Source organism: Salvelinus namaycush, chromosome 4 (genome assembly GCF_016432855.1).
Source record: "Salvelinus namaycush isolate Seneca chromosome 4, SaNama_1.0, whole genome shotgun sequence".
NCBI classification, from domain to species: domain Eukaryota; kingdom Metazoa; phylum Chordata; class Actinopteri; order Salmoniformes; family Salmonidae; genus Salvelinus; species Salvelinus namaycush.
Genome location: NC_052310.1, coordinates 37,414,240 through 37,433,225, shown reverse-complemented (window position 1 = coordinate 37,433,225; position 18,986 = coordinate 37,414,240). Strand labels below are relative to the sequence as shown.

Below are 18,986 nucleotides of genomic sequence, written 5' to 3'. Positions count from 1 at the left end.
TCTTTTCTACATACTTTATATCTGGTTTTAGTCATTCAAGTTTACTCTGAAAACATTTTTACACACAATTTTTGTTTTTACTGTTTTTTTTTATTTTTAAATTTCACGAACAAGTTCTCATTTACAACTGCGACCTGGCCAAGATAAAGCAAAGCAGTGCGACACAAACAACAACACAGAGTTACACATGGAATAAACAAAACATACAGTCAATAACACAATAGAAAAAAAGTTTATATATAGTGTGTGCAAATGAGGTAAGATAAGGGAGGTAAGGCAATAAATAGGCCATAGTGGCGAAATAATTACAATTTAGCAATTAAAGACAGGAGTGATAGATGTGCAGAAGATGAATGTGCAAGTACAGATACTGGGGTGCAAAGGAGCAAAATAAATAAATAACAGTATGGGGATGAGGTAGTTGGATGGGCTATTTACAGATGGGCTATGTACAGGTGCAGTGATCTGTGAGCTGCTCTGACAGCTGGTGCTTAAAGTTGGTGAGGGAGATATGAGTCTCCAGCTTCAGTGATTTTTGAAATTCATTCCAGTCATTGGCAGCAGAGAACTGAAAGGAAAGGCGGCCAAAAGAGGAATTGGCTTTGGGGGTGACCAGTGAAATATACCTGCTGGAGCATGTGCTACGGGTGGGTGCTGCTATGGTGACCAGTGAGCTGAGATAAGGCGGGGCTTTACCTAGCAAAGACTTATAGATGACCTGGAGCCAGTGGGTTTGGCAATGAATATGAAGCGAGGGCCAGCCAATGAGAGCATACAGGTTGCAGTGGTGGGTAGTATATGGGGCTTTGGTGACAAAACGGATGGCACTGTGATAGACTGCATCCAATTCTCTGAGTAGAGTGTTGGAGGCTGTTTTGTAAATGACATTGCCGAAGTCAAGGATCAGTAGGATAGTCAGTTTTACGAGGGTATGTTTGGCAGAACGCGTACTGGAGACACCGTGCGCTCCACCGCATAACACGGTGCCTGACCAGTACGACGCCCGCCACAGTAAGCACGGGGAGTTGGCTCAGGTCTCCAACCCGTGTGCCCCCTCCCCCCAAAAATGTGGGGGCTGCCTCTCAGGCTTCCTTGCCAGCCGTGTTCCCTAGTAATGTTGTCGCTCAGCCTTAGCTGCCTCCAGTTCCTCCTGTGGACGGCGATACTCCCCAGCCTGCCTCCAGGGTCCCTTCCCGTCCAGGATCTCCTCCCATGTCCAGGAGTCCATTACACCACGCTGCTTGGTCCTTTGGTGGTGGGTAGTTCTGTAACGATTTTCGTCGTCAGATGAAGAGTAGTCGGACCAAAGCGCAGCGTGGTAAGTGTTCATGTTAATTTATTAAAAACAGAACACTAAACAAAATAACAAAGAGAATGAAACAAAACGAAACAGTCCTGTCTGGTACAGACACAAAGACAGAAAACATAGAACACAAAACATAGAATGCCCACCCCAACTCACACCCTGACCAAACCAAAATAGAGAAATAAAAAGGATCTCTAAGGTCAGCGCGTGACATCTGCACGCGCTTACATGGTTCTGCACGTGCTTCTGGTGATAGAAAAAGCATTTAAAACATACCTGGTAACAGAAAATATACAACACAGTATGTCGTAACTGTGTAAATCTCAGAAACGACATAGCATAGTTACATAACATAGTTAGCATACAGTAACATAGTTAGCATCACCCTTAAGAGTATGAAAGCCACAGTACTCTGTTGAAGCTGAAAATGCAGGGTGATGCATTTGCACGCCACCGACGAAGACAGGAAGAGAATCTGGAACCAGATAAAATACGGTTATTATACTTTGGGTTACTATTGTTTTAGTTTCTCAAACATATCTGTTAATTATTTTCATTCAGTTTACAAAATTGTTTTTTCATGGCTAGATTTAGTCTGCGTTTTAGTTTTCTATTATAACCTTGGTTTCTAGGTGTGGTCACCCTCTCCCCTGCGCTTCTGTGAATAAGACATGCTGCACGTTGTAGCATGTTTTTTTGTTGCCAAATCCCAGCATAGCTGTTGCTCTTATCCAGTCTATTAGCCAATTTAGTGCACCGTAGGCAGTTGCTTACTGCTGGCTTTGCATCTGCTATGCATCCAGCTCAGTAAGGTACACATGCTCAGACCCCCTTGGGAGGGTCTCGTTGTCTGGGCAAGTCAAGTGTTTTTAAATGCAACATACAATGTTTTTGTGTAATGTCTGTGTCTTATTGTTTTGGCCTAGTCGTGGTTAATATGTCTAGTTATTAAGTGTAGCTTTTTAAAATACAATGTGAGACAGGAGGGGAGTCGGCCTACAGTGCCTATACTGCGGGCTCTTGTATTCAAGTGGCCGGGGTGCCTAACACAAATGCCTAACACAAATGTACATTGTTTGAAGCAATCTTAGTCACAAATGATGGTTCCAATAAGCCCCCTATGATTCTTTCACATTTTTTGTTCAGCGTTCGCTGGTAGGGGGTCCTGCGTGCTCTGGGCATTAATGAATGAAATGAATGAAATGATTTGAAAGATTTGTTATTTTGACTGAACAAGTTGAACAGATCAGAGTCAGTAAAAAAAGCCGAACTTCCCATCACTAGGAGCTGTGGAGGTGGAAACACAAAAGTCCGAGGCTTTTAGGTAAAGCAGTGGAAAATCCCCAAGTGGAAAATCCCCAGTACAAAGTCTATATTCTTATCATGTAATGACAATGCAGTGTTGTGTTGAGCCTGACCATTCCATTTCTAGGCTTGTGGATGAAGGGTGACATAAGGTAAAATGACCCCACTGGGCACACCACATCATTTCAACGTGGACAATTGGGTAATATTTGGTTGAGACCTATATTCACCCGCTCAAAAAAAGAGCCACAAGTTTGTTGAATTCCCAATGTGTTATCACTTTGCTTTCAACCATCTAAAAACACAACCAAATTCCAATGGAAAAACATGTCTGAATTTTGGTTAATGTGTTATCACTGCACTCTAAATGATTTAAAAGCACAACAAAGTTCAAATGGGAATACAATTGCAGATATTTTGTTTATATATACAATTTAATCATTTCGATTTTTGGTTGAGAGGGAGACGTGAATCCAAAATATGAATTATTACCTCATAGATTAAATTGAAATCAACCCAAGCTTGAAACTCTAGGCTTATACATGCTTTTATTTCCTCATACCTGGATTACTGTAACTCTTTGTATGTCTCAGTCAGAAATTGTTTCCATTCACTTCAAAATGCTGCAGTTCAGCTTTTAATAGGCACCAGAACATTTTAACATACCACACCTATTTTAGATTTTTCTACACTGGCTACCAGTCACTTTTAGAATAGATTTTAACATTTTTTAATCACGTTTAAGGCTAGGCTTAGTTAAGCCCCATCCTATGTCTTGGATCTTTTATCTCGGGCACGGCACTGTTGACCATTCCAAAGTCTAGGTTGAAAACAAAAAGACTTTGGAATGGTCTGCCAGATGAGATCAGGCTTGCTGATTCAGTGCCTCTTTTTAAATCCCTGCTGAAGACACACAGGATGCTTTTAATGTATGATTTCAATGTATGATTTTAATTAGCTATCTTTTTTAATTCTCCTTCCTTCTGTCTTTGTTTCTTTGTTAATACTTTTATTGCATTATGTCATAATGTGAAGCACTTGTTTACTTGTATTGAAAAGCCCTATACAAATAAAGTTATTATTATATGTATACACCCAATGACCCCAGGTTACATCACTGATGATGTGTCCAAGAGCATGGTGAGATGTATTCTTCCATTCACTTTTCTGGCAAAACCAGTGATGACCAGGGACAGACTGGTTGACAAACAAGAATAGTGTGGTGACGACTGGAGAGACAGTGGACAGCTCGGAAAGACGGAACCCGGGCCGGGGCGGGGTGGCAACTCAAACCGCATCCTCTGTGAGAAGGAGACACAAAATAAGCAGATCGACTCATGGAAACAGATCGACTCATGGAAACATACTCCCAGGAGAGCCCGAGAGGGGGGAGAATGTGACGGTCCAAAGGTTTATGATGCATTGAAACAGACAACCGACTATGAGCAGGGAATGTGTTTGCGGAAAGGTCTGCAAGAATGGCCTTAAGGTTCATCAGTCCCGGATGAAATGTTTGGAGGGAGAAGCAGGGGCACAACGCTCAGGTAGCGAACCTGGTGAGACGCAGGAGGAGCCAGGCCCGGAATCACCCTACCTCACAGACCCTGGTGCCTCCACGTGTCTCTACTAGATCCGGCAGGCTACACTATCCTGCTAGTGTCCCGTAAAATCATTTGGGTATTTTAAATGTGGTCGCCATAATCCCAAACGAAATATATTCCAAGAGAATTGACCAGTTCGGGATCATCTTCTTACTAAGTGTCAAAGGGAAGATTTTCTTCAGCATTGTAGCTAGGCGGCTGGCAGACTTCCTCTCCAACAACAGCTACATTGACACTTCAGTGCAAAAATTAGGCATCCAAAACGTTTCTGGTTGTCTGGAGCACACAGGAGTGGTGACCTAGCTCATCAGCAATGCGTGAGAGAACAAGGGAGAACTGGCTGTGCTCTGGCTACAGATTGACAAGCTGGTGCAGTATACAATTACCAAACACCATGTCCCAGGCAAAGTGGCAGACCTCATTCTGGTCTACTACGGACGGTTCAGCATGAGAATCTCCTGCGCTTCAACATCGCAGGAACACCGATCCCAACCATCTCAGAAAAGCCAGTGAACACCTTGCCTGAAAGATCCAGGCCACCTGTCAGGAGCTGGAGAGCTGGCTGAAAGTGGTTCGCTGGTCAGGACTGCCCGGCCATTTCAAGGTGTGGATGTAGCAGCATGGCATCCTCCTGAGGATACTCTGGTCTCTGCTCATCTACGACGTCCCCATCTCTACTGTTGAGAATGTGGCGAGGAATGTTGCAAAAATGAAAAAATCTTCCCAGAGTGAAATAGTTCCCAATCGTTCTGATTGTGTTCTGATTTTGACATCATGTTGTTAAATTTCTCACATCATGTTTGTGCACTTGCAGATATCTCTCAGGATCCAAACAACCAGTTTTTTTTTTACTGTTGTTATAAATTAAGATTAGTATTTGCCTTTGTTATATATAATGTACTATGTTTTCTCATTCTATATGGTTGAGGAGTGCCCAGAGTGTCAAATCTATGATCATATGAAAAAGCGGGCCGTTGTGATGCATTACATCGATGTTAGACATGCATGGTCTGCCATGGGCATCAATCTAATAGGCCTTTTTGAGAAGAGAACCGCAGCTGGTAACCAGTATGCCCTAACCATGACTGACCTCTTCAGCAAATGGGTGATTGCTGAACCACTGGCGGGCAAATCGGGAACAGAGAACGCTTCAATAGTCATCAATAAACTTCTTGATTTTGGACTTGTGGGACAAGAAGTTTATTTCACCTTTATTTAACTAGGCAAGTCAGTTAAGAACAAATTATTATTTACAATGACAGCCTACACCGGCCAGACCCTAACCAGGACAACGCAGGGCCAACTGTGCGCTGCCCTATGGGACTCCCGGTTGTGATACATCCCGGGATCGAACCAGAGTCTGTAGTGACGCCTCTCGCACTGTGATGCAGTGCCTTAGACCGCTGCCCCACTCAGGAGTATCATCACTGACCGGGGAGTTGAGTTTGTAAGCGATGTACCTAGTCTTACAGTCACTGATGTCAAACATTGGTCATGAAAAGGCTAACACTTTCGAATCATAACCATGCAAGTGCTATATTTGTCACTTTTTCATTTTCAGCTCAACAGATCCATAATAGACATAAGGTTTGCCCAGCTAGACGCCAATACGGAGCTAGTAGCAGAAATGGACACCAAAGATGTGAGTATACAAATATATTAGAAGTGTAGTAATTAATGTAATGTCTGTAACACAAACATCTCCCCTGGTACACAACAGAGTAACACTTTCTCTCAATAGGTGAAAACACTTCCCGTGTGTACATTCATATCCTGGTTGTGCAGTTGGACTAACAGCAGACATGTCCATGTCTTGTTACCTGAAGGTATGAAATGCAGATTGACTGAACTTAATTACTTTACCTTCTTCCTCGGTGCGTGGGAGCTGATACTGAGAAAGGGGACCATTACATCCTTTAGGTGGGTGTCCACTTAATGATTTATGCGACATGTTGAAGACCTAAGACCTAATTTAATGTCATGTCATTTAATGTCATGTTAATGTCATGTCATGAAATACGCATGTATTTAATATATTCGACAGGTCTTTGATGGTGCGTCCAAGCAGATCAGAGTGTACAACTCAAAAGGCTCCCGCCAAGGCATCAGGTCAGAGGGTCTGGACTTGCTGAGGTACCTCAACCCTCTCCATACTTCAATTCCAAAACACATGGGAAATCGTGGTTGTGGTATATTAACCCTTTACACTAGTGGGAATTGGCTGATACAGATAGGGCTATATTGAAATGTTTCTTACAGAAGAAATATGAAATGCATATGCATAACCAGGGTAGCAATTGAAAGGGAACAGTTTGGAAAAGTATTAGACAAAGATGAGGACACAACAATAAGAGAAGCAGAAATATTAACAAAATCTGAAAATACTCTGGATATAATCAGTAACATAATAAGACTATTTCTGGGGTAGGTATGTGCAACATGAGACAAAAACATTTACAGACAACAAAACATTTGCTAAAGTTGCAGGGTACAAGTGTAAAGGGATACATAACAAAATACTGTATTTATTGCAGCAATGCCTTCTGGGAACGTATGGGATCTGAGTGAATCATAAAGGCGCCGGAGGGGATGGCTGCCGTTTTACGGGCTGCTAACCAACTGTGTGCTATTTTTTATTTTTTTGCATCGTTTGAAACTTATTTCATACATATTGTTGCTGCTACCGTCTCTTATGACCGAAAAGAGCTTCTGGATATCAGAACAGCGATTACTCACCTCAAACTGGACAAAGATATTTTCTTTAATGAGTCTGACGCAAAGGACATACTGCTTCTCCGAGACCAGGCCCAATATCCCTGTCATTCACGTGAAGAAAAGACGGAAATGCAGGGGGCGGAGATCGGGTGCCTTGTGAGAATTCGTTGGCGAGTGGGTAACCCGCCTCTACGATCTCCATCCCAAACTATCCTACCAACGGGACATTAAAAACGGTAATATCTTATGTTTTACCGAGTCGTGGCTGAACGACGACACAGATAATATACAGTTGGCTGGGTTTTCCGTGCATCGGCAGAACAGAACAGCTACGTCTGGTAAGATGAGGGGTGGGGGTGTCTATTTGTGAATGACAGCTGGTGCGCAATGTCTAATATTAAGGAAGGTTCAAGGTATTGCTCGCCTGAGGTAGAGTACCTCATGATAATCTGTAGACCACACTATCTACCAAGATGCTGGCACTTAGAAATGTCCTTGTTTTGAAAAAGAAAAACATTTTGCCCATTAAAATAACATCAATTTGATCAGAAATACAGTGTAGACATAGTCATTTACAACATTAACAATCTTAGCTTGAAACAGTGTCACGACTTCCGCCGAAGTCAGCTCCTCTCCTTGTTCGGGCGACGTTCGGCGGTCGACGTCACCGGCTTTCTAGCCATCGCCGCTTCATTTCTCATTATTCCATTTGTTTTGTCTAGTTTCATACACACCTGGTTTTCATTCCATAATCAACTGCATGTATTTAGTACTCTGTTCCCCTCCATGTCTTTGTGTGAAATTGTTTATTGTTGAGGGTGGTATTTGTTACGTGTATTTTTCCAGGCGTTGCAGTTTTGTTTTTGACCGTGTTTTGGCACTTGTTTATTTGTTATGTGCTGTATATTATTTACCGGTATTAAAGTGCTCCTGTTATTATACTCCGCTCTCCTGCATTTGACTTCGCCTCCATACACCTCGCCTAACAGAATTTCACACCCACTATGGAGTCAGCAGGAGTAGTTACCCCGGTAAAAGGAGTCGAACATTTGGCGATGATACAACATCTTGGTACCGTGATGGATCGCGTTGTCCAGAATCTGGACCGCTGGCAGGGACAGGCAGTCTCCCCAGTGCCTCGACCAGCACAACCGGGGTCGTCTCTACCCGTCCTGTCCAGGCCCAGTCCCAACGGGATACGTCTCTCCCTTCCCAGGGAGTATGATGGAACGGCAGCACAGTGCCAGGGATTCCTGCTACAACTGGAACTCTACCTGGCCACTGTGCACCCAGCTCCCTCGGAGAGGGAGAGAGTATATGCCCTCGTCTCCTGCCTCTCAGGGAGAGCTCTGGAGTGGGCAAACGCTGTGTGGGGAGAGGAGAACGCGGCGTGGGACCACTTCAGGGAGTTCACCCGTCGCTTCCGGGCTGTTTTTGGCCATCCACCAGAAGGTAGAGCGGCGGGGGAACGACTCTTTCATTTGAGGCAGGGGACGAGCAGCGCCATGGAATTCGCCCTGGAATTCGCCCTGGAATTCCGGACCTTGGCTGCAGGAGCAGGCTGGAGCGACAGAGCCCTCATCGACCAATATCGGTGCAGCCTACGCGAGGACGTCCGACGTGAGCTGGCCTGCAGGAATGCCACCATCTCCTTCGACCAACTGGTGGATTTGTCCATCCGGCTGGATAACCTGCTGGTCACCCGCGGACGTCCAGAGGGGGCTCTGTCTGTGTCATCTTCCAGCCCCCCTGCTCCGGTGCCCATGGAGTTAGGAGTGGCTGCGCGTAGGGAGACTGGAGGAGGAGCCATCACGTGCACCATCTGTGGCCGCAGAGGGCACACTGCTGGTCGGTGCCGTGTCGGTTCCTCTGGGAATCGAGACAGCAGGCAGGGCACTCTGGCGTCACCCCAGGTGAGCATGCACCATACTCATCCAGAGTCCTCTGTTGACCACCTGTTTGTATCTGTCTGTTTCCATGATTTTTCCCCGCATTCCCAGCATAAGGCGCTCGCTGATTCAGGCGCAGCTGGGAATTTTATCGACAGAGCGCTAGCCCTTAGTTTAGGGATCCCTATTATTCCTGTAGTTAGACCTTTCCTGGTTCACGCTCTAGATAGTCGACCATTAGGAGCCGGGCTAATCAGGGAAGTCACCATCTCTTTGGGCATGGTAATGCAGGGGGGTCACGAGGAGAAAATCAGTCTCTTCCTCATTGACTCTCCTGCGTTTCCCGTGGTACTAGGCTTTCCCTGGTTAGCTTATGATAATCCCACTATCTCCTGGCAACAGAAGGCTCTCACGGGGTGGTCGCGAGAGTGCTCGGGGAGGTGTGTAGGGGTTGCCGTTGGTGCTACCACGGTGGAAAGACCAGACCAGGTCTCCACCGTGCACATCCCCCCAGAATATGCCGATTTGGCTCAATTACCACATCATCGACGGGGGGATTGTGCGATAAATCTCCTGGTAGACACTGCGCTTCCCAGGAGTCACGTGTATCCCCTGTCGCAAGCGGAGACGGTGGCTATGGATACATATGTCTCTGAATCCTTGCATTGGGGTATATTCGCCCCTCTACCTCACCCGCCTCCTCGAGTTTCTTTTTTGTGAGAGGTCTCAATCAGATCACGGTGAAGTACAGTTACCCGCTACCTCTTATCGCCACGGCGACTGAGTCAATGCATGGGGCGCGCTTCTTCACGAAACTGGATCTCAGGAGTGCATATAACCTGGTGTGTATCTGTGAGGGAGATGAGTGAAAGACATCTTTTAGTAACACCACAGGGCATTATGAGTACCTCGTCATGCCGTACGGGTTGATGAATGCTCCATCAGTTTTCCAAGCCTTTGTAGACGAGATTTTCAGGGACCTGCACGGGCAGGGTGTAGTGGTGTATATCGATGACATTCTGATATACTCCGCTACACGTGCCGAGCATGTGTCCTTGGTGCGCAGGGTACTTGGACGACTGTTGGAGCATGTACGTCAAGGCTGAGAAATGCCTGTTCTTCCAGCAGGTCGTCTCCTTCCTAGGGTATCGCATTTCCACATCAGGGGTGGAGATAGATTGTGACCGCATTGCAGCCGGGCGTAATTGGCCGACCGCCACCACGGTAAAGGAGGTGCAGCGATTTTTAGGGTTTGCCAATTACTACCGGAGATTTATCCAGGGTTTTGGTCAGGTAGCAGCTCCCATTACCTCACTGCTTAAGGGGGGTCCTGTAAGGTTGCAGTGGTCGTCTGAGGCGGACAGGGCTTTTGGGAAGCTAAGGGCTCTGTTTACCTCGGCTCCCGTGCTGGCCCATCCGGATCCCTCTTTGGCATTCATAGTGGAGGTGGACGCGTCCGAGGCTGGGATAGGAGCCGTGCTCTCACAGCGCTCGAGTACGCCACCGAAACTCCGCCCCTGTACTTTCTTCTCGAAGAAGCTCAGCCCGGCGGAGCATAACTATGATGTGGGGGATCGGGAGTTGTTGGCTGTAGTCAAAGCGTTGAAGGCGTGGAGACAATGGCTTGAGGGGGCTAAACACCCTTTTCTCATCTGGACTGACCACCGCAACCTGGAGTACATCCGGGCAGCGAGGAGATTGAACCCCCGTCAGGCAAGGCGGGCCATGTTTTTCACTCGTTTTGTTTTCACCCTTTCGTACAGACCAGGTTCCCAGAACGGTAAGGCAGACGCACTGTCCCGGCTGTATGACACAGAGGAGCGGTCCATGGATCCCACTCCCATACTCCCCGCCTCTTGATTGGTGGCGCCGGTAGTGTGGGAGCTGGACGCGGACATTGAGTGGGCGTTACGTGCAGAGCCATTCCCACTCAGTGTCCAGCTGGGCGTCTGTAAGTTCCGTCTGCTGTCCGCGACCGCCTGATCTCTTGAGCTCACACATCACCCTCCTCTGGTCATCCTGGGATTGGTCGTACGGTGCACTGTCTTAGTGAGAAGTACTGGTGGCCCACTTTGGCTAAAGATGTGAGGGTTTATGTTTCCTCCTGCTCGGTGTGCGCCCAGTGTAAGGCTCCTAGGCACCTGCCCAGAGGTAAGTTATAACCCTTACCCATTCCACAACGGCCATGGTCACACCTGTCGGTGGATTTCATAACCGATCTTCCACCTTCACAGGGTAACACCATGATCCTGGTCATTGTGGATCGTTCTTCTAAGTCCTGTCGTCTCCTCCCTTTGCCCGGCCTCCCTACGGCCCTACAAACTGCGAAGGCTTTGTTTACTCACGTCTTCTGGTACTATGGGGTGCCTGAGGATATAGTGTCTGATCGAGGTCCCCAGTTCACATCGAGGGTCTGGAGGGCGTTCATGGAACGTCTGGGGGTCTCGGTTAGCCTTACCTCAGGTTTTCACCCCGAGAGTACCGGGCAGGTGGAGAGAGTAAACCAGGACGCGGGTAAGTTTCTGAGGACCTATTGCCAGGACCGGCCGGGGGAGTGGGCAGCGTTTGTAACCTAGGGCAGAGATGGCCCAGAATTCGCTCCGTCACTCCTCTACTAACCTCTCTCCCTTCCAGTGTGTGTTGGGTTATCAGCCAGTTCTGGCTCCTTGGCATCAGAGTCAGAAGCTCCTGCGGTTGATGACTGGTTCCGGCGTGCGGAGGAGACATGGGACGCCGCCAATGTCCATCTTCAGCGCGCCGTGCTGCGCCAGAAGGTTGGCGCAGACCGTCACCGCAGTGAGGCTCCGGTGTTCGCACCAGGGGACCGGGTCCGGCTCTCGACCCGAAACCTGCCCCTCCGCCTGCCCTGTCGGAAGCTGGGTCCGCGGTTTGTGGGACCATTTAAAGTTCTGAGGAGAGTGAACGAGGTATGTTATAGGTTACAGCTTCCTCCCGATTACCGCATTAACCCCTCGTTCCATGTGTCTCTCCTCAGGCCGGTGGTGGCTGGTCCGCTTCAGGAAGAGGAGGTGCGGGAGGTTCCTCCACTCCCTCTGGACATCGAGGGGGCCCCGGCGTACTCCGTTAGATCTATCCTGGATTCGAGACGTCGGGCGGGGGGCCTTCAGTACCTCATGGACAGGGAGTGGTACGGTCCGGAGGAGAGATGCTGGGTTCCGGAGGAGGACGTGTTGGACCCTTCTATGCTGTGGGACTTCCACCGTCACCGTCCGGATCGCCCTGCACCTCGCCCTCCGGGTCGTCCCCGAGGCCGGTGTCGGCGCGCCGCTGGAGCCGCGCGTCAAGGGGAGGGGTACTGTCACGACTTCCACTGAAGTCGGCTCCTCTCCTTGTTCAGGCAGCGTTCGGCGGTCGACGTCACCGGCTTTCTAGCCATCGCCGCTCCATTTCTCATTATTCCAATTGTTTTGTCTAGTTTCATACACACCTGAATTTCAAACTCAGATTAAACCACAAAAGTCCAGAGAGGTTTTCCTATGCCTCGCAAAGAAGAGCATATATATATATATATATATTGGTGGGTGGGTAAAAAAAAAAAGCAGACATTGAATATCCCTTTGAGCATAGTGAAGTTATTAATTACTCTTTGGATGGTGTATCAATACACCCAGTCACGACAAAGATACAGCGGAGAGGAAGGAAACCGCACAGGGATTTCACCATGAGGCCAATGCTGACTTTAAAACAGCTGGAGAGTTGTCGACAGCATCCGGTGAAATTGGAGGGCGCGCAATTCAAATAAATATTTGTAATATTAAACATTCATGAACATACAAGTTTCTTATACCATTTAAAAGCTTCAATTCTTCTTAATCTAACTGCATTGTCCGATTTACAATAGGCTTTACAGCGAAAGCATACCATGCGATTGTCTGAGGACGGTGCCCCACATTAACATATATTTCAACCAACACAGGCTTCACAAAATCACAAATAGCGATTATATAAATCACTTACTTTTGAAAATCTTCCTCTGTTTGCAATCCCAAGGGTCCCAGTTACAACATGAATGGTCGTTTTGTTAGATAAAATCCTTCTTTATATCCCAAAAAGTAAATTTAGTTGGTGCCATCGATTTCAGTAATCCACTCGTTCAACATGCAGACAAAGGAATCCAAAAAGCTACCGCTAAACTTCGTCCAAACAAGTCAAACGACGTTTCTATTTAATCGTCAGGTACCCTAAAATTTAAATAAACTATAATATTTCATGCGGAAAGTAGTATGTTCAATAGGAAAGTAAAATTAGTAAGCGCGTGCCATCTTCCTCGCGCACAGAAAGACTGATATTGTTCCGATGGTCTCTTCACAAAAACTAAAAAACCTTGAATAAAGACTGTTGACATCTAGTGAAAGCCATAGGAATTGCAATCTGGGAGCCGGAATTACATAGGACCCATAGCTTTCCATTATAAGAGCCTGGGACCTCAATTTTTAAAAATTCTGTTTGGTTTTTCTTCGGATTTTCACCTGCCATATCAATTCTGTTATAGTCTCAGACATTATTTGAAATTTTTTAGAAACTTCAAAGTGTTTTCTATCCAATGCTATTATATGCATATCCTGGCTTCTGGGCCTGAGTAACAGGCAGTTTACTTTGGGCACATTGTCAGATGGAAATTTAGCTAAGGATGGATCAACAACATTGTAGTTACTCCACAATACTAATCTAATTGATAGAGTGAAAAGATGGAAGCTTGTATATGTAGTATCTGGGATCTACATCTGTTTATATTAGTTACTATGCTGTTACTAAGCGGTGATGTATTACGACAGTGTTACGTTACTACACCTAACAGGAAATGCACATGCGCACTAGTGTGCCCGGGAACTGTAGAGCTCGAGAGGTTTTGACTAAACGAAAACTAACTGTACTCCTGTCTCCTGCCTGGTCAGTTCTCCACAACACAAATATTACAGTATAGAATAAAAATATTCCTAATCATGCATCCTGTTTGCAACAAGGCATTAAAACAATACTGAAAAAATGTGGCAAAGCAATTCACTTTTTGTCCTGAATACAAAGTGTTATGTTTGGGACAAATCCAATACAACACATTACTGAGTACCACTCTCCATATGTTCAAGCATTATGTGGTATTGTGTGCAGATTGGTGAGAAAATAAATCAATTTAATCCATTTTGAATTTGGGCTGTAACAATAAAATGTGGAATAAATCACGGGGATTAATTATTTCTGAAGGCACTGTATGTACTGTATGTGTGTGTGAGAACCTATTACAGTAATTTACTGTAGCTCATTCAGCCACACTAGTTTGTCCGCTGTAGCCTGTGGGCTCTTGAAAATGTTCTAGAACCTGCATCCTCTGGCTAATCTGTACTCTTTTATCAAGGAATTTGACCGGAGCATTGTCCTAGATCAAACAGTCGACAACAATGGGAAACAAGCATAGCATACAAGTCAAGAGATACCACGGAAACTTCACCATGAATCATATAGCCATAGCCAGCCAATCCTGATATTTGATAAAAACCTGATATATGAGCGCTGCGCATGGGTGTGATGTTAACAGGATCCAGGGGAGGGGGGTGTGTGCCCCTGCATGCGTGCATGTGTGTGGCAGTATGCATGATATTGGAAATGCCACTCCTTAAAGGGAAAAAGACTCAGTTTACTGTTATGTAAATAGCATATATTATGGAATTACAGTGCTGTACTGGCCAATGCAATTTTAGTAAAGCATATCAAAAGTAATGTGAGAGAGGTTATAAGGAGAAGAAATGAAGCGGAAAGCAGAGGGGGAGGAGGAGGAGGTGGAGAAGGAGGAGGGGGTAATGACAGCTGTCACAGAGGCACAAACACCTCCCTCTGTGAGAGAGGACATTCTGAGGGGGCCAAACAGCTGTCCCAGACCTGTCAGATGTGACATTATCTTACATATCAACAACCTAATTTGATTTTACCCAGCACCCATTGTGATAAGTTGATAGCACCATGTCTCAACCCAATCCACCTGGGGTTAACGAGGTTTGTGAGGCCACTTCCATTGTGTAGGCTACTGTAGGCTAAATAATGTGAAATTCCAGTTTAGTATCTACATCTCTGTCCATCTGTTACTTTATTTCAATACGTGAAACACAGCAAATTGTAATGCATGTTATAGGAATACACTTCACGTGTTAGCATGGCAGAGGAAAACTCACAAAAACTGAAACAAACAACCCGTAATGCTTTAAGGCTGTTGACTCACTGGGAGCACACAGGTTGAATCAACGTTGTTTCCAGGTCATTTCAATTAAATGACGTTGAACCAACGTGGAATAGATCTTGAATTGACATCTGTGCCCAGTGTGGAGTCTATGGCCTAATGTTATTTAGATTACCTCCTGATTACTCTGAGCCTGTGAAGAGACTGCCACACAGTGGACATAAAGGGAAAGCGACGTCAAAAAGTAGTCTCGGAAATTGTCGGAAACTTGTTAATGTGGAAGGCAACCCGCATGCCTAGGAAGACTACCTTTCTAGGGTTGCAAAATGTCATAAATGTTCCCAAAATGTCCAGGTTTTCCAGAAAACAGGGTTGGAAGATTCCAAGAATCAGGAGGAAATAAGTAGGAAATCCCGAATACTCAAACCAGGATTTCTGGAGGGGGAAAAAGCATTTTGTGGAAAGTTGCCAGACTTTTGCAATGCTATGCCTGTCACTCTACCACATAATTATCCTCCGTTACTATCCAGTCTTAAATAGATTATCATGAATCAATTGACTGATCAGATCAAGGGAGAGGGGGCTTTCTCTGATGCTGTCAGGGTATAGAGTTGTCTTGGCTATGATAAAGCACATAGGTGTAGAGTTGAATGGACCAAAATACAGAATGGACCAGTACAGTATAGGGCCTATGATTCTACGATAAATCCTGTGATATACCTAGGATTCCCAAGGTTCTTCCCTTCTCTTTAGGGGCAATATGCACCTCTGTGGCAACATAAACAGCAACAGTATAATGTTTAGGTTGTATCCTTTTGTCTCTACCTTTTGTATTTGGTGAACAATTACAGTTGTAGTTGGTGGCCAACACTGTTGACTGTTTTATGTGTGTTAATCATTACTGCCATCCCCTGGAACAGTATGGTTATTGCAATGATAAAAAATGTTAATTACTTTGTCTGAAAACGTCACAAGCTGTCAAATCTTTGCTTCCTCCATCCTTCTATCGTTAATACCTCTCAAAGCTCGGCGGAGGAGAGGATCAGAGAAGAATGGGATAAACTCTCAAAATACAGGTGTGCCACGCTTGTAGCGTCATACCCAAGAAGACTCAATGCTGTAATCACTGCCGAAGGTGCGAAAACAAAGTACTGAGTGACGGGTCTGAATAGCAAGGATGTAAGCTTCTCAGACAAAGCCATTGAGTGTATTAATTGACACAAGTGGCACACTACTGTAATGGATATCTTTCACCAGTATTTGACATGATTGGCCAGGATTTGACATTTAGGTCACACTGTCATTCTGTACAAATTCAGCTTGTTTATCGTAGCAGTGAAATGTACACCAATTCAATGAAATAGACAGTGTCCTGTGAAAGGATGTTAATAACAGTAAAGACTATAATCAAATGTTGTCCCTTTTATGATTATCCAGTTTGGTATTGTCTGTATATGGTCGTAACGCTTTATCTGCCAGAATCAGTTGATGGTTGACTAAAATGAGCTGCAGCGCAAACATCTGTCAGTCACAAGGTGGAACAAGCCCGTCATTTTTTATCTGGGCAAGGCTATAAGTTAATGTCAATTAAGACTAACTCTGTTGGGCATAAAGGGTCTGAGTAGAGCACAGAGAAGGGTTTGTTTCCAGTTTGGCAATGGTGGTTACCTAGCTACACAAGCCAGTTGTCAACACCTTCAGGATCCCTTAGCTAGACAAGTGACAAAAAGTCTAAATCCTGTAGAGTATATTTAGAATACACCTTCTCATTACCAGGATTCTGGATTGTGGAGGAGAAGGTCGCAAGTCATTTGACAATTGCCAGTTAAGGTTTTGAATGAAGCGGAAAATAAATAAGAGAGTGGGAAGGGGGTGGTCTTGGTCTGAATGCTACCTCCTCTCTGTTTCTAAGTAAGGGCGGCTATTTCTCTAGGGTGGGAATGACAGTGTGAGATTGACTGTATGCTAATGAAAGCGCAACAAGTGTGAGAAGCTTGTCTGTCCTTTGGTGAAATATATTTTGTATGGTTATAGTTTTGAACAATTCCCACCCCAAATAGTTGTTTGCACTTTTCTTGCAGCCAAGAATTGGTATGGCAAGACAACAACAGGTGAAGCATGTTCTCTGTGCTCCCACTTACAGTGCATTCGGAAAGTAATCAGACCCCTTGACTTTTTCCACATTATGTTATGTTAATATTTTGTTACGTTACAGCCCAAATCTAAAATGTATTAAATAAAGAATTGTCCTCATCAATCGACACACAATACCCCATAATGACAAAGTGAAAACAGGTTTATAGAAATGTTTGAAAATGTAAACATTTTTTAAAACTGAAATACCTTATTTACATAAGTATTCAGACCGTTTGTTATGAGACTCGAAATTGAGCTCAGGTGCATCCTGTTTCTATTGATCATCCTTGAGATGTTTCTACAACTTGATTGGAGTCCACCTGTGGTAAATTCAATTGATTGGACATGATTTATATTGATACCTGTATATATAAGTTCCCACAGTTGACAGTGCAGAGCAAAAACCAAGCCATGAGGTGGAAGGAATTGTCCGTAGAGCTCCGAGACAGGATTGAGTCGAGGCACAGATCTGGGGAAGGGTACCAAAACATTTCTGCAGCATTAATGGTCCCCAAGAACACCATCGCCATCATTCTTAAATGGAAGACGTTTGGAACCATCAAGACTCTAGCCGCCTGGCTAAACTGAGCAATCAGGGGAGAAGGGCCTTGGCCAGAGAGGTGACCAAGAACCCGATGGTCACTCTGACAGAGCTCCAGAGTTCCTCTGTGGAGAACCTTCTAGAAGGACAACCATCTCTGCAGCATTCCACCAATCAGGCCTTTATGGTAGAGCGGCCAGACGGAGGCCACTCATCAGTAAAAGGCACATGGCAGCCCGCTTGGAGTTTACCAAAAGGCACCAAAAGACTCACAGACCATGAGAGACAAGATTCTCTGGTCTGATGAAACCAAGATTGAACTCTTTGGCCTGAATGCCAAGGGTCACATCTGGAGGAAACCTGGCACCATCCCTACGGTGAAGCATGGTGGTGGCAGAGTCATGCTGTGGTGATGTTTTTCAGCGGCAGGGACTGGGAGACTGAGATCCTTGATAAAAACCTGTTCCAGAGCGCTCAAGACCTCAGACTAGGTCGAAGGTTCACCTTCCAACAGGAAAACAACCCTAAGCACACAGCCAAGACAATGCAGGAGTAACTTCGGGACAAGTCTCTGAATGTCGTTGAGTGGCCCAGCCAGAGCTCGGACTTGAACCTGATCGAACATCTCTGGAGAGACCTGAAAATAGCTGTGCAGCAACGCTCCCCATCCAACCTGACAGCGCTTGAGAGGATCTGCAGAGAAGAATGGGATAAACTCTCAAAATACAGGTGTGCCAAGCTTATAGCGTCATACCCAAGAAGACTCGATGCTATAATCACTGCCAAATGTGCTAAAACAAAGTACCGAGTAAAGGGTCTGAATACTTATGTAAATATTATATTTCAGTATTTTTTTTTTCTTCAAAAATTTCAAAAAACGTTTTGTTTTTATGGGATATTGTGTGTAGATTGATGAGGGGGGGAAACAATTTTTCCACATTTTGTTACATTACAGCCTTATTCTAAAATGTATTAAAGTCAACGGGTCTGAATACTTTCTGAATGCACTGTATAAACTCTATAGCACAAATGAGGGAGTATCCATAATTTACAAGTGCAAACAAAAGGTTTACAACAGGATACAAACTCATGTGTTCAAGAGAGTGTTCCAAATGTTCCTTCATTGGTTCAGATAAGGGCCCTGTTCTGGTGAAAGCCATGTGGTGGAGCCCTTGCATTCATCTGTCAAACCATGCTGAATTTGTGAAATTATAAAAGAAGTACAGTAACCACTTTAAAGAAGCAAGTACGTCTCATTAGTCACAATCCCTCTCGAATTAACCTGATTTAGTCCACCAGCCTC

The 18,986-nt window shown here is 45.2% G+C and overlaps 1 long non-coding RNA gene across 2 annotated transcripts; it reads left to right on the top strand.

The window, feature by feature from the left end:
* The first annotated feature begins 1,695 nt into the window (after positions 1 to 1,695).
* On the top strand, positions 1,696 to 7,130 carry LOC120045598. Of its 2 annotated transcripts, none has more exons than XR_005476735.1 (5): positions 1,696 to 1,801; positions 5,774 to 5,854; positions 5,954 to 6,038; positions 6,257 to 6,345; positions 6,747 to 7,130. It is a non-coding gene; the product is annotated as an uncharacterized LOC120045598 (long non-coding RNA). The 2 variants fall into 2 exon arrangements; XR_005476734.1 differs by having other exon boundaries at positions 5,954 to 6,132.
* Positions 7,131 to 18,986: the final 11,856 nt, after the last annotated feature.